Source organism: Haliaeetus albicilla, chromosome 1, assembly GCF_947461875.1.
Source record: "Haliaeetus albicilla chromosome 1, bHalAlb1.1, whole genome shotgun sequence".
NCBI classification, from domain to species: Eukaryota; Metazoa; Chordata; class Aves; order Accipitriformes; family Accipitridae; genus Haliaeetus; species Haliaeetus albicilla.
The window spans coordinates 67,485,633-67,499,633 of record NC_091483.1 but is presented as its reverse complement, the minus strand read 5'-3'; the positions used below and the strand labels follow the sequence as shown (position 1 = coordinate 67,499,633).

The window sequence follows — 14,001 nt, the reverse complement described above, 5'->3', positions numbered from 1 at the left end:
ATCCACCTGCTCCGGTGTGGGGTCCTCCACGGGCTGCAGGTGGGTATCTGCTCCACAGTTAACCTCCAGGGGGACAGCCTGCCTCACCATGGTCTTCGCAAGGGTCAACCCACCACACATTACCACCGTCGCCGATTGACTCGGCCTTGGCCAGCGGTGGGTCTATCTTGGGGCCAACTGGCATTGGCTCTATCGGACATAGGGGAAGCTTCTAGCAGCTTCTCACAGAAGCCACCCTGCAGCCCCCCTGCTACCAAAACCTTGCCATGCAAACCCAATACAAATGTTCCTTGCTTATTTGTAGATGACCTGTGTTTCTGGTCAGAGGATCATGATTTTTCTCAAGTGAACAATAAGGGTAGTTTGGAAGATATCATGAAGTGTTACCTGAATTTCATTGGAAGTTTTTCATTAAGTACTCCAACTCAGACAAAGTAGAGATGTCATCATCAGCTGCCTGTGCACTACTGCCAAAATTTTCTCCATGACAGTCTTGTTTTCCTTATATCAGTGGGTCTTTGCAACTTTCATACAAAGCATTTTGGAGTACTCCACAAATATTAATTACTCTTTGATTACTTTATTTCATTACCCATACCACTTAACAGGTGAAACAAAGCTCAAGGCAAAACTTAAGAGCAGAGTGCCCCGCAACAGCTGCATACAAAGGAGAAGGCTATGTGTTTCCAAAACAGTGACAAATGAGCAAGCAGCAAGCAATAAGAAATTTGGACTGGATTTCTCTGGAGTTGTATCATGTGTTGGCAACTTTTTTAAAAATCAGGAAAGATTGGCTTGCGTCAGGTGTCCTCAACATGAGAGCAGAATTTAAGTATCCTGGCTGCTGCTATTCACTTCCTTTGGACACTTCCTTTGGAAATTTTCCTGCTGAAATAAAACTGGAAGTTATTTCAATATTTCCAGATATAGCCAAGTTTTTATTCAACCTCTTAACAGAAGTGCAAGACAAAAAACCCCACCCTGTTGCCCCATTGCCATTTTTCTCAATGTATGCATTGGTACAATGCATTGTTAGATACAGTGAATCTTTCCAATTTGCTTCATACACAGTTGCCATCAAGAGACAGTTATCTAGAGTGTGAAGATGGGCTGAACAAACATTTTCTTTCACTGTCCAGACTGATTCATTGAGTGAAGTTAGACACTGCTACAGTTTCCCATCTTTACTAATCAGACTAAGATTGGACTTCATGTGACTTTCCTTAAATTCATGAAAGGTCATAAGATTCTAAGCTATTTTAGAAGATTTCAACAGTGCTTTCTTCCCAAATAGGGGCTGTGAGTTGAAATTTTGACATTTATAAAAAAATTGTTCAAAAAACAATTCAGAAATGTCATGATAAGTCCTTAAGAAGTAGGAAGGAACAAACCTACTATTTCAAGGACTTATTTATATGCCCCTGGTTATGTGTCAGGTACAGTTCTCTCTGCAGCCCTTTTGCATAGTATTATATATTCCTATCTGAGTAAGGACTATTTCCTTAAGTGTGTTCCACTGTACTGCATGCTTTTTGGCATATGGGTTTTGATTTGTTATTTAAACTTTACTACATTTCATTCATTATACTGCTAATATTATGAAACACATCATTATACTCATACTGAGTGTCACAGCTCTGCAAGATCAAATCTCACTAGTCTTGTGTCTGAAAATCAGTTTTGAGTGAAACCAACATGAAAAGTATTTCTCCTACCTCTCTGCCCTTCCCATGGCTGCCACAAAAGATGCTAATATGGTTCTGCTCTTTTTTCCATTCTTTCATCAGTGGGAGAAATTTCACATTTGGTTTCTACATTTGCCTGCTGGATTCTTTTCTGTGGCATACAGCTCAGTAAATGTCACTTCCATGTGTCTTTGGATTCCTGTCTGTTTGAAAAAAAACACAAACAAAGCATCTTCTTAATCTTCAGCATTGCTGAATTTCACCTCTATACAGGATTTTCCTTAATTGACACATAAATATTTATGTATAATTTTAATGAATACTGAAGTGAACACTTAAACTTTTCATAGTATTGTTGTGAAGGACAGTATTGCTATACCACTAATTTGTTTTCTATTGAACACACTTGAAGGATTCATGATAATTATTGTATTTTAATTATTTAATTTTTGAGTAATGCCTTTAAAAAACCCAACTTGCTCTCCATTCTACATTTGTATTCTCATTCCAGAATATAGTCATGCTGCCAGTGAGTTATGAGAGTTGTTGATGATACGTACTTAGAACCATGTTAATAGCATGACGCTGCCAACACACCGTCTATTGCTACATTAAAGAGAAGCTGGTGCTCCTATGCTATCTACTTTTACCTGTTAGAGTGAGGAGTGTGGATTTTTTTTTGCAACAATATGAATTTTATGAAGACTGCTACCTTTAGTGGTTATACCTATATTGCAGTGGCGGCAGCTGATGTCTCCTGAACTAGCTTTACATTATCTACTGGGATAAACATGACAGTACGGCATAGAACAGCTGGATGCTCAGTGTGAGCCAGCCACCCCAAATTCTACTCAGTATGTCAATTGTTTCTTACAGCCCAAGCTGAGCTCTATGCTCTTGCAGGCTCATGCACATATATCAGCAGAATTGATACCCAAGCACTTGTGAAAGTGGGCCGCCTGGCTTTTGGGGGCCTTTCAGGAACATTTCAGAGCCTTTCAGGGTCCTTCACCATATGACTAGCAACACATGCAAAGAGTGGGTTGCAGGTCACTGGAAAAAAGTCACAGAGTTTATCTTGAGAATCCTTTAACAACCACATGAACCGAGGAAGTGATTTCTATGAACTGGCCTATGTATCTGAAAGAGGAGGGATGGATTCACTAGTTTATATCTAGCATCAGTATATCATTGAGTCTGAAATGATTAAACTGCTTGAAAAATCTTGAAATTTGAAAAATAATACCTCTGAGGAGATTTTTTTGGGGGGTTGGAGGAGTTCTTCCATTTCACTGCAGTCTGCAATCCTACAGGTTTGTGTAGGAGGAAATAACGGCAGAAACTCACAGCCAAACTGAGTAATAACTGAGAAAAAGGAGTAAGTAAATGGAGAAAGGGAGTAAAAAGAAACCTACAGTCACTCCTTCAAACAAGTAACAGGCTGGACAGTCCTGTTGTAAGTATCAAAAGCAAATATAGTACCAGATAGAAAGAGATGGAAAAGTCAAAGAAGGAGAAAGCTCATGTGGCATTTCAACCTGTCAGCTTCCATCAACTAGACACCATCTCAGATTTCAACCTCCACCCCAGGAAATCTTTCTAGAGAGCTGGAAGGCTCATTCCTCTTCCCTGTGGCTAAACCTTAGGAAGGAACATGAACAGATCAAAGTGCTGAGAAGTCATGGCAGCTGTCCCTTTTGGGTCAGTTCTTCCTTCTGCCTGTGCAGGTGGGTAGCTGCTGCTTGCTTTGCACTGTAAGCTGTTCGAATGAGTGCCAGTGTGGAAGGAGTTGAACCTCCTGCGAAGGCCATCAGATGGACAGAGAAACCTTAGCAGGCTTCATTTGTAACTGTTTCTCAGTTGCTTAGCCTGGTCTATAGGAAAGATGCAAGTGCTGGAACAGAAAAGCAGGATGTAAACCTCTCTGTGTATAGCATGTTATGGTGGACCTCGTCTGACCTGCAGCACATGGCTTGGCCATGCCCCTTTTACAGGGTGGAGTCCTGAAAAACAGGACTTTTTATATGTAGCAATTGTTTTAAGTTGTCTTTCCTGAGCCATATGTAAACACTACTTTATGATGAGAATGCAAGGTATTTCAAATGTTATTTGTGGAAAATGTTGCAACTGAGTTTATTTCAGTATTTCTGACATTCTTGCAAGCAATACTGAACAGGTCGTTGCGCAGGTAAGTCTAGAGAAAACGTTGTCTAACCAGAACAGACTCTCCTGCAAACAACTCCTGGAGTCATGATTACATGCTGCGCTTCAGCTTTCAGTAAACTGCATGAGTTGAAGGTGCTCAGCCTTACTCAGGGTTATGGCCAATAACTGAAGAACAGTCATCTGAAGATGCATGCCACTGCATCCATCCCATAATTAATAACATTCAGATGACCTCACCCACTTCCTTTAATGAATAATTTAACATCCCAAGCACTTGCAACTATTTAGCATTTGAAATATGTTAATGTTCTGAACATTTGATGGGAGAAGAACATTTGAATAATTTACCATAAATATTTTTCCAACATTTTTTTGTTGTTAGCAAATCTGGTGTGGCCTATTTGCTTCATCATATTGCCTAAAACTGCAGCTGCATACCACAGACAAAAGAGGATTAAAGCCAGAGTAGCACATTTCTGGATTTGCATATAATCTGTTTCACTTGCTGTCAAAGACCATGCAGCTGATATGTCTTTTGGGAAAGGTGTACAGTTTCCTTGTAAACTAACATGCAGATTAAAGCATTAGAAGTTATTTATTTAGTAGTTTATGTTGGCACCCAGACACTACATTACTATATGTCTGAAAAACAAATAATCTACAAACTACTGATGAAATCTGTAGACCCTCCTGCATGTTAAATCTTATTTTCTGTTTCCCATGAATGCAGAAGTAAATTAAAAGTTTCTGAAATCAGATAGGTTTTTATCCTTTAACATGATGCTCTGATGGACTACTGACAGAAACCTTGGCCTGTCACGAAAAATGCTTTATCAGAGACCTGGAAAATTCAAGCCTAGTGTCACAAGGGTGACATGGTAGATCTAAATCCTACTATAGGAGATAGAAAAGGAAATGATCTCACACATAAAAGGAATTTTTTTAACAAATGAAAGAATGATAAAATACACAAGGGGAAAATAGTTACACTCTTCAGACACACAAACCGGAAGATATCTCTACAGTTTTTGACACTTTGAAGGCAATCTGATACTTATGCAATGTAGCGTTCAACCTCACTGCAAAATGTTAACAAGAGAAAATTGAGGAATTCAAATTTTTTTTTATAATTCCTTAAAGTCATTCAGTTCATTCACTCAATATCTATAGCTCCTTAAAGAAAAGAAAACAATGTCTATAGATCCTTAAAGAAATGAAAACAACATAGAAATGAACTGATATTCTGGAAAAAGCTGATCTTTGGTATGTTTTGGTAAAAGAATCGTGCAGCTCTTTTCAGGGAAAATTTATGGCACAGACACAGAGTCATTAGAGTATGCAAAAGGTAGGGCAGAAACCTGCTTCATGGTCATTTTTTTTTCAGGAATATTTCTGGTTTAAGTGGTACCCAGGTACTTAAAATTGAAAATATACTGGCAAATGATGACCTGTATCATGGAAATTAAGTGTTTTAATGTGCTCTCTTCATTTTCTAACACTTCTGTATATACTGTGCTGTCTTTAGCTACTGAATGGGTGTATGAGGGCATGTTGGACAGAAGAGGGGAGGCAGTGCAAATCTGTATAATTTTTGAATGTTTTAAGGCCATTTTAAGGTGTCCAGTCTGTCCTGTTACATACCAGACCATAAAATTCCATTCACTGTATCTAGACTGACAATATGCAGTGAATGAGAATATTTTTCTTGTCTCCTGCTATTTTTCAAAAAAGAATCCAACTTCGGTTGAAAGTCCTTACTTATGGCAAATTTGTTACAGTCAGTTAATAAGCTCTTCCATGATCTAGAATGGAGTTTCAATTCCATTTTGAAATCTATTGACTTCAGCTACTCATTATTGAAATGTTTTTGGTGTTTGGCAGATTAGCGAGTCCTCACACATTAATTTAGTCATCAGAATGCAGGTTCTGCCATGGTAAAGACCTTTTCCCCTGAAGACATCCCCTGATGGAGCAGGTGAGTGCTAATGTGGATTCAGACCTAGAATGATGTAGCAATGTTGGAAGAGGAAAAAGAGAGAAGAATCCTGAACTTTGCCCCCTGCTACTTCCTCCCATTCCAGATAGTGAAATGATAACACAAAATCAGACAAGAATCTTACCTCTTTATGGAGGGACTAGATTTTAAGGACTTGACCATCATAAAATGCACTCTTGTTTCTCTTTACATTTTTGACAACAGCAGGATGATTTATGCATTTTCACTCATGAGTGAATATGTAGGCCTATCGTGCATCCCAAGTGCCCTGATCTTCCACACGAAATAAGCATAATTTTGCATAGACACAAATGCAAATAGAGTTGAAATTGAGTATTAGAATCTAGCAGGCAATTAGGACATTGTGGTCAGGAAAGAAAGGGATGTTTCATGATTCCCTGTTTAGGTAGGTCTATGAAGCTAGAGACCTACTTTGGAAAAACAAAACAAAACTAAACAAAACAGAAAATTTCATCTTTCATCTATGATAATTGCCTGACAGCATTTCCTCTCCAATAGGTAAAACCAAACTAACTATAATCAACTAAAGTTGGGTGCTCTGTCACCGTGAGATAAGATACCAGGCCTGAAGGTAAGATTTAAAAGTTCTTTGTTTTTTACAGACTTTGTCTTATAAATTAGTCAGAAGGGTTAGGTTTCATTTTGAGCCATTTTCTTTTTCTACTTTTTGTCTTATGTCATATCCAGGTGTATCCTAGAGATTCTTAAGAAAGAGAGAGAAAATCAATTAATATTCTATCATCAAACAGCTGCTCTTTCAATATAAAACATGGCACAGAAGACAAGTAAACTAGATAGGAAACAGAAAATGTTTCTCTTCGTAATGTTTTAGGTGAAGTTGCAAATTGAATGAGAAGTCTAACTACATGATTATATTCAGATGCTAAGCAAACAGACTTTAAGTACCTTTGAATTGTGTTTGGAAACTCCCTAAACTTGTTTCCCATATCCCAAGGTAAAGATGTATGGTAGATATTCTAGCAGTGTGATTTTTCTGGCAAGAAAAACATCATAAATGCTAACAAAAGCCAGGAGTTATACTAAACATGAAGTTCCTGTACACGGTGAGTCCAAGATCACTGGAGATGCTTTCAGCTTTTCTGTGTGCTGAAGGTGTGTAATGAAACATACAGAAAAAAGAATCCCTCTTTAATCACTGAATTGCAACTATACATATGAAAAGTGCCAAATGCTTTGACCATAGGAGAAAATATTTGATTTGCCTACTGGATGATATAGCTCTAGCAATGTCAACTCCCTGTGTTAAACAGCAAATGTACTTGGATCTGACAAGCTGGAACATCTCTTTGGGAAGGAATATCTATTTGGCTCTTGCACTTCTGAGACACTTGTTACAAATCTAGAAACTATTCACAGACTATGAATGTTCTACTCTGGAGCAGGTATTTCTTCAAAATCTTAAATAATGTTAATCAAAATAAGGGAAATCCATGCTTCAGGCTGTCATCTCATCCTTGTATTGTTATATTTTATAGAAGAATTAGTAGGATTTGAGAAGAATGTCTATGTATGATGCTAAGCATATCCTGTGAGATATATTGTGCAGAAATATTCCTGAAAGCCAAGAATACTCCACAGGAAATTTTATTGGGCACTTGTAGTAGACTCGAGGCTCTTCGAAGACTCCATGGTTTGACTTATGACAGTGCATGAGGGGGTAGTTTCTGAAGTACTTGAATGCCACATCAATCAAATATTTAGATGTGAGATTACTAGCATATGCCTCTCAAATGGAAGCTAGCCAATGGGTGATTTTCCCCTTTCTATTAGTAACTGCTTCAAATAGTCATTCAGGATTAAAAAAAGAAACCATAGCTCAGCCTGCATCAGCTAATTACTTTTATTGACATGCTATGTATGAACATGCTGTGACCTGACTCTACCATTTGCCCTGTGTACTGATTTCACTGCTTCCAAAATGTCAGGGAAACATTTCCCCTGAATGTTTTTTTCATTTTCTTATGTGTGTGGGGATAAGAGCATCCCTTGACATATAAAGTGAGCTTAAAGCATTATTATCTAGAAGTACTTAAGATTTTCTGGAGTTGTGGTAGTGGTTCTAGTTAAAACAAACAGCAATTTTCAGTTGTCATCTGCATTATCTTGGGAGAAAAATGTTCCTTTTCAAGTTGAGTATTTCCATGTTTGCTGTCTGGTTGAAAGAGAATTTTTTGGAAAGTCTGAGGTTTCATAAATGAACATGGTACTCCATCTACCATTATAATTTGTGCTGGTAAATGTTTCCCACTACTTCTGTTGCTCAGCCAGAAAGCTGCATTTCTTCATCCATCATGAGGGCAGAGTTGAGGTTAGGTCAAATGGTGCGTGCAAAGTGTTTCTCAGCTGTTGTTTAAGCAAGCTTTAGCTATTTCTGCAGCTGATTTAGAGTTCTTTGATCTGTCTCATTCACTATAAATATAGTGAAGATGTAACCATGATCAAGGGTGAAAGCAAAATATACTGACCTTAGTTACCTCTGCGCTAAAATAATGATGGGGGGCAGGAAAGGGAAGAAAGTAAGAACAATGAATTAAAGTATAAAGAACCTGATTCTTCATTTACTTATACCACTTTGTTCCAGTGGATTCCACCTAATTCAGTAAATTTACTTCTGATTTACAATGGTGTGTGAGAGGGCAAAAGCAAGTTTCATATAATTGCAGAGAAAACTAAAAGGAGACATGATTAATGTTCTGCATTTCTCACGAACCGCAAATAAATTAGATTAAATACATTACAATAGATTGGACCAAGGAAATGTTTGGATAAAAGGCTTCTTCAGGAAACCTAGGCTCTATAGAATAATTTGTGATTTAGGAAAAAACAGTCTTCCGTTAGCACTGAGCCTGTTTGTTGTCCACTGCAGTGCTCACGGCCTTTTGCTATCAGACACAGAACAGTCCAGCACTGTGGTAAATTTTTAACATGACAATTTTACTTTCTTCCATTTCTCTGTGTAGCTTTTCACTCCCAAAGCTAATTTGCTAATGCTACTATGTTTCGGCCAAGAGGCAAAATTTACATTTGTTAGAAAAGCACTTTTTATAACTTTGGGGTGTCTGGCAATAAATCCTGTAGAAAGAGTTTGAATAAAAGACACAGTGGCCTTAGGGAAAAAGAAGAAAACCCAACAATAAAAGCTTGAAAACATCAGAAACATGTTTGAAACTGATCAGACTCTGTTAGTATAGAAATCAATGATATAAAATCAGGTATTTCTAATGCAGTTGACTTTTTTTATACCATACATGAGCTATTCTATCTTATGGGGCGGGGAAAGGGCACACAATATGCTTTTCAGTTTATTTAGTGCTATCCAGTCACTGGTGTGGTTCTTTTTGTTTACTTCCCTCCATATCTTTTTCTAGATGGGGCACATTCCTCTTCCGTTAATGCTAACAGTTTTTTCTAAAACTGTTTTACCTTCTTGTTCAAGACTTTCTCCTTTATATTCATGTGACCTCTAGACCAAGACTCCTGCAATAACCATATTTATGCCTTGCAGAAATCACTTCATAACACGTGCCCAACAGAAGCATCAGAATTATGAGCCAAGTACTTCAAAATTTAGAAAGTGAATTAAATTTTGATATTTTAAAAGTAAAAAAATTTTTTTTTTTTAGTTGGTTGGTTTTTTTTGGAGCTGAGAAAGTAATCTCTGCAAGCAATTCTTTGTCAAGTAAGAGCATCAAAAATAAAAACTGAGCTTAGGTAATCTTATGAGTTCAGAATGTGAAGTGTTAAAAACACCTGAACCTTTTAAACATCATAAGTAGGCAATACTACATTAAATATGTCTTGAACTAGCCTTTTTCTTTGCTATTAGATTCTGTAAAGATTTAAATGATTTATATTTAAAATATTTTGCATATCAAAGCTAGTTAAGATAGTAGAAAAAAATACAAGAGGAAATATTTTCCAAATGCCAGTTTCTTAAATACAGAAGAGGCATAAACAGTTTCAGCACACAATAAAAGGCAAGTGTGGGTCCTCAGTATGCATCTTCAGAAAAAAATATATCAAAGATTCCCAGTAATTCTTGTTTATTTGCACTGGTTATAGAGATTAAACAATAATGTCTTAAATGGTAGGAGTTGGATTCATTAACTTTTCCACATATTAAAGTTAGGCATCTACTTAAAATTAGTCATGTAAGCTGCCTGTCTAGTCAGGCAATATGTATGGTTGTGATATGATATCTATAATCTGAGTAATAATAACATTGTGTTAATCTGTCAAGCACCCACAAGTTGTGTTTGAACTACGATGGTAACTACCATATTAATAAAATAAAACACAGTAAATGGAAAGTAGTGAGGAAAAGTTTGTGGTATAGATATTTTCTAAAGAATTGGCTTCTTGCCATGTGCAGGTTCAAAATATGTAAGTAACAGAGAAGAGTTTTGAATGTGTCACGTATGCTTTGAGCAATGACCACAACATCTTGCTTTGTTAAGTGTGTTGTGGAAAAGGACAATTTTTTTCTTAGCCAGTTAATAGTTCTTTCAGGCTCTGAATAAGCAAAATGTTCAAGAGCTTCTCATGCATTCATAAATTTCTTGGAGCACATTGCACTCTGCAGAGTCAGGAGTCACTGAAAGAAGAGGAAATGAGAAAAACTGAGATTTTGACCATGATCACTATTGAATGTCCACAGTTCTTGGAGACGTTCTTCATACTGTTGTATGTAGGGACTTGTGCATTAACCCTGTCTCAATCTGGCATTACATACATGATAGAAACTCTCCCAGTAAACATAAAATTCAAGATACCTCTGTGAGATAGCTTATCTTTTGGAAAGATGTTTAGTCTTGAGGAAAGGCTTTCAGGTGATAATGAAATTGTTACTTTCCTAAGTCATTCTAAAGGATAAATGCCACTGGGACTTTCAAAAAAGGAACACTTTATTTTGAATTTGCTTAGCTTCAACATACACTTCCAATGTACCTTTTCCTACAAGATCAAAGCCGGTTGGTGTCAGAGATCTCCTCCTGGTATATATGGTTGGGAGTTCTTTGCAGAACTTTGCAGATTTGCGTGGAAATAAAAGAATTATGTTTGTTTTCAGAAAGCGCTGATATTGACTCTGTCTAGACTGTGAAGCAAGTACTTTCTGCCCTTAGGCCATGTTCCAAATACAAATAGAAAATGAAAGTTGGGTGCATAGCCAAAGAGAAACCTACAGTGTGCTTCAATATGTCCCCCAGACTGGCTCAATCAAAACTAAGACTGCTGGGCACACTGCAGAGCATACTTACCCTGTGGAATGGTTGCAATCAATAAATCCTAAGCCTTGTATTTAGTATTCACTGGGGAGGAACCGCTTAAGAACATTAATTTGTTCCTTCATGGAATATTAGAGTTGCATGATGAAAAAAGCCACTGGGATGTTTACTTATGCAATCTATCAGCTTTGTTTCACTCAAAATGCTGATGCTTTTGTTTTCATTATTGAAGTGTTCCAGGTTATATATACTATGTACCTACCAAACCTAGTTTCTGAATAGAATTGATGTCTGCTTTTCATATTCAGTATCTCTTATGTTGTCTAGACTGTAGGCAGACTTACATCTTTAAAGCATCTGTGAACTCAGCTATGAGTTCTCTAGCTATATCTGTCTGGGGAAGATCTTGGTATGTCATTGTAATTTTAAGGGAGTTGATACCAATCTGATTTCAAGATACATTTAATCTGTTTAATAGAAACTAAAATTTTCTAATCGTAATAAATCATGAAAAAAGATTTTCTGTAATAAAAGTTATAGATTAAATATTTAACCAGAGAGAATACAGCTTTAAGATATAGGTAGATGAAACAATAGTTTTGCCTGAAGATGAAGAAGAGAGTCATAAATCAAAATGTCTAGAATACTAAACAGAGTCTGTCTCCATATAGCCTCTTAAATCCTGATTTAGTTTTCTATGTTTTAAAATATGTTCAGATATAGTACCCAGTCCAGAAAAAGTACATACTCTTCAGCTTTTCTGAAAATCAGACCATTACTTCAGTGTAAGAAAAAATAATTTAACAACTTAAATACTGGTTTTTTTTTTTTTTTTTTTTGGTTTGTTTTGGTGATCTTGGAATATTTTTTCTTATTCTGAGGCAATATTAATACTCTAAGCCTGAGCAACCAACACCTTATGTGGCATGAAAGCTGAATTCTGGGCTGAGAGCCAGAGTAGTTTTTTGACAGCTCCTGGGGATGTTTAATGGTCTAACCCATTCTCCTCTTTATCCATCAATAGTCAATTAAAAGTTTATCCCCGAAAAAGAGCTGTTTTGGAAAGAAGGTACAGAAACAAAACTGATTTTAGTTGACAATAACTTTCAGAACAAACCAACAGCCTAAGTTGATTCTTTTTATATTGTTCTGTGTTGTTGGAAAAACAAGAAAAAAAAAGATTATCAGGTTCTCTTTGTCTTCCAGCATGACTCCCTTTTAGGCAGGAATGTCACATGGCTACTCTATGAATTTCATTTTTTTCTGATCTTGTGCGCTAAAACCACAAGAGTGGTCAAAATGTTTATCATTATAAACCCTGTTGACCAACATTATTTACTTGCCATACCTGCACACTTTTCTAGGGGCAAATCAGTTTGGATAGAAGATACTGCTAACTAGTGATTTCCCTGCAAGTCACTTACTAATTTTATCTGAGTAAATCTCAAGTGTAGTATTTGCGACTTGGTGCAACAGAAGGAATACAGTTTATAGATGAAATGCATTAATCTTGGGCAAAAAACAGCCATGGGCAACCACATAGTTGGTTGGAATTCAGTAGTTAGAGGAAATCGTTCTGTTTGAATATGGCCAGGACAGGGACTATTGCATTATGTTTGTGAGCAGAGCTATTTGGAAAATTAAATGCTTCTAAATATTCATGGTGTCAGTTTAATATTGCATCAAAGGATGGCAAACAGTGGCTGATTTACCTAAGAAATACTACAGACATTGCCAAGGTTAAAACAAATTTAGTTCTTATTCATTTACTAAGTGAAAAGTATGTGACTTTGATGTTAATGCAGTGCAATAAAAAGGAAATCTGTGACAGTTTCCTATACTCCCAAATGGACTACTCTGCAAACACTATGGAACCATCAACCAGGGTAAAAAAAAAAAAAAAAAAAATCAGTTTCTTAACTTTAAGAAAAATACATTGACCTTTTTGAGTCTGTAACAATTAAATGATGTATGAAATCCTTATAGTGTGCAGACAGAATATACACAATGCATCTCTGTTATTTGCAGTAATGTCCTTAGAAGTGGCTAGAAAACCTATCAAGCATGGAAATGCCAGCTGAAAGAAGGGAAGGACTACATGTATGGGGGAATTGGATTAGAAATAGCATACAGCTCTTTTACCTTTTTTTTATTTCCTACCCCCCAGATGCCCAAACAAGCCAATGTAATAAGTTTTTAGGGTCATTAAAAGGACTTTGAAAAGTCTAGCTAAAGTAAGAAGATAAACAAGTACACCACTGTGTCTAAAATTTGCTGAAGTCCTTGTTGATATAGAAATCTCTTTTTTTTTTTCAAATAAAATATTGTCAAATTAAAATCTTTGTCTATATTTTGTCTAGGACTAGGAGCAATCAAACAAGGTGAGGTCAGGAGGAAATAGCTTAGGGGCTTCAGGAAAGGTGAGTTCCAGGCAGAGGACTGTATTGGATGCATTGAAACATCAAGCTGATGGAATAAGGCAGAAATAGGTAGGAGTTACCTGCTAGGTGTGAATGTGGCCCCACACAGACATTGACTTGGAAAGCTGGAGTAATCATCTGGAAAGATGATTAACAAACAAGGAGTCTGACAGCAACAGGAAAAAAATTGCATCCAGTGAGCATAGCAAATCAAGATGAGGGCCCTGATCCGGCAATATTACATGCATGTTTAACTATACCCTTGGGACTTGTTGGATTTATAGGAAGTACTCACATAAATAAGGTGAACCGTCTGCAGAGTTGAGGCAAAGGGCCAAAGCATCTGTCCTCAATCTTATAATACAGTGATGCAAAATACATTACCTGAAAAATAATGGAACCTTTAATTCCAGTACTCTGAGCCTTTAATTCCTCAGTGTATTATATGTGGATTCATTACAGTATAT

General features: G+C 36.8%; 1 long non-coding RNA gene across 5 annotated transcripts in view; it reads left to right on the top strand.

The window, feature by feature from the left end:
* Positions 1 to 3,299: 3,299 nt before the first annotated feature.
* Positions 3,300 to 14,001, top strand: part of LOC138685909 (uncharacterized) — a 78,487-nt gene continuing 67,785 nt past the window's right edge. For all 5 annotated transcript variants that reach the window (XR_011325309.1, XR_011325307.1, XR_011325314.1 and 2 more), the window contains exons 1-2: positions 3,300 to 3,412; positions 6,367 to 6,439. This is a non-coding gene — a long non-coding RNA (uncharacterized lncRNA). The remainder of the gene's footprint in view (positions 3,413 to 6,366; positions 6,440 to 14,001) is intronic.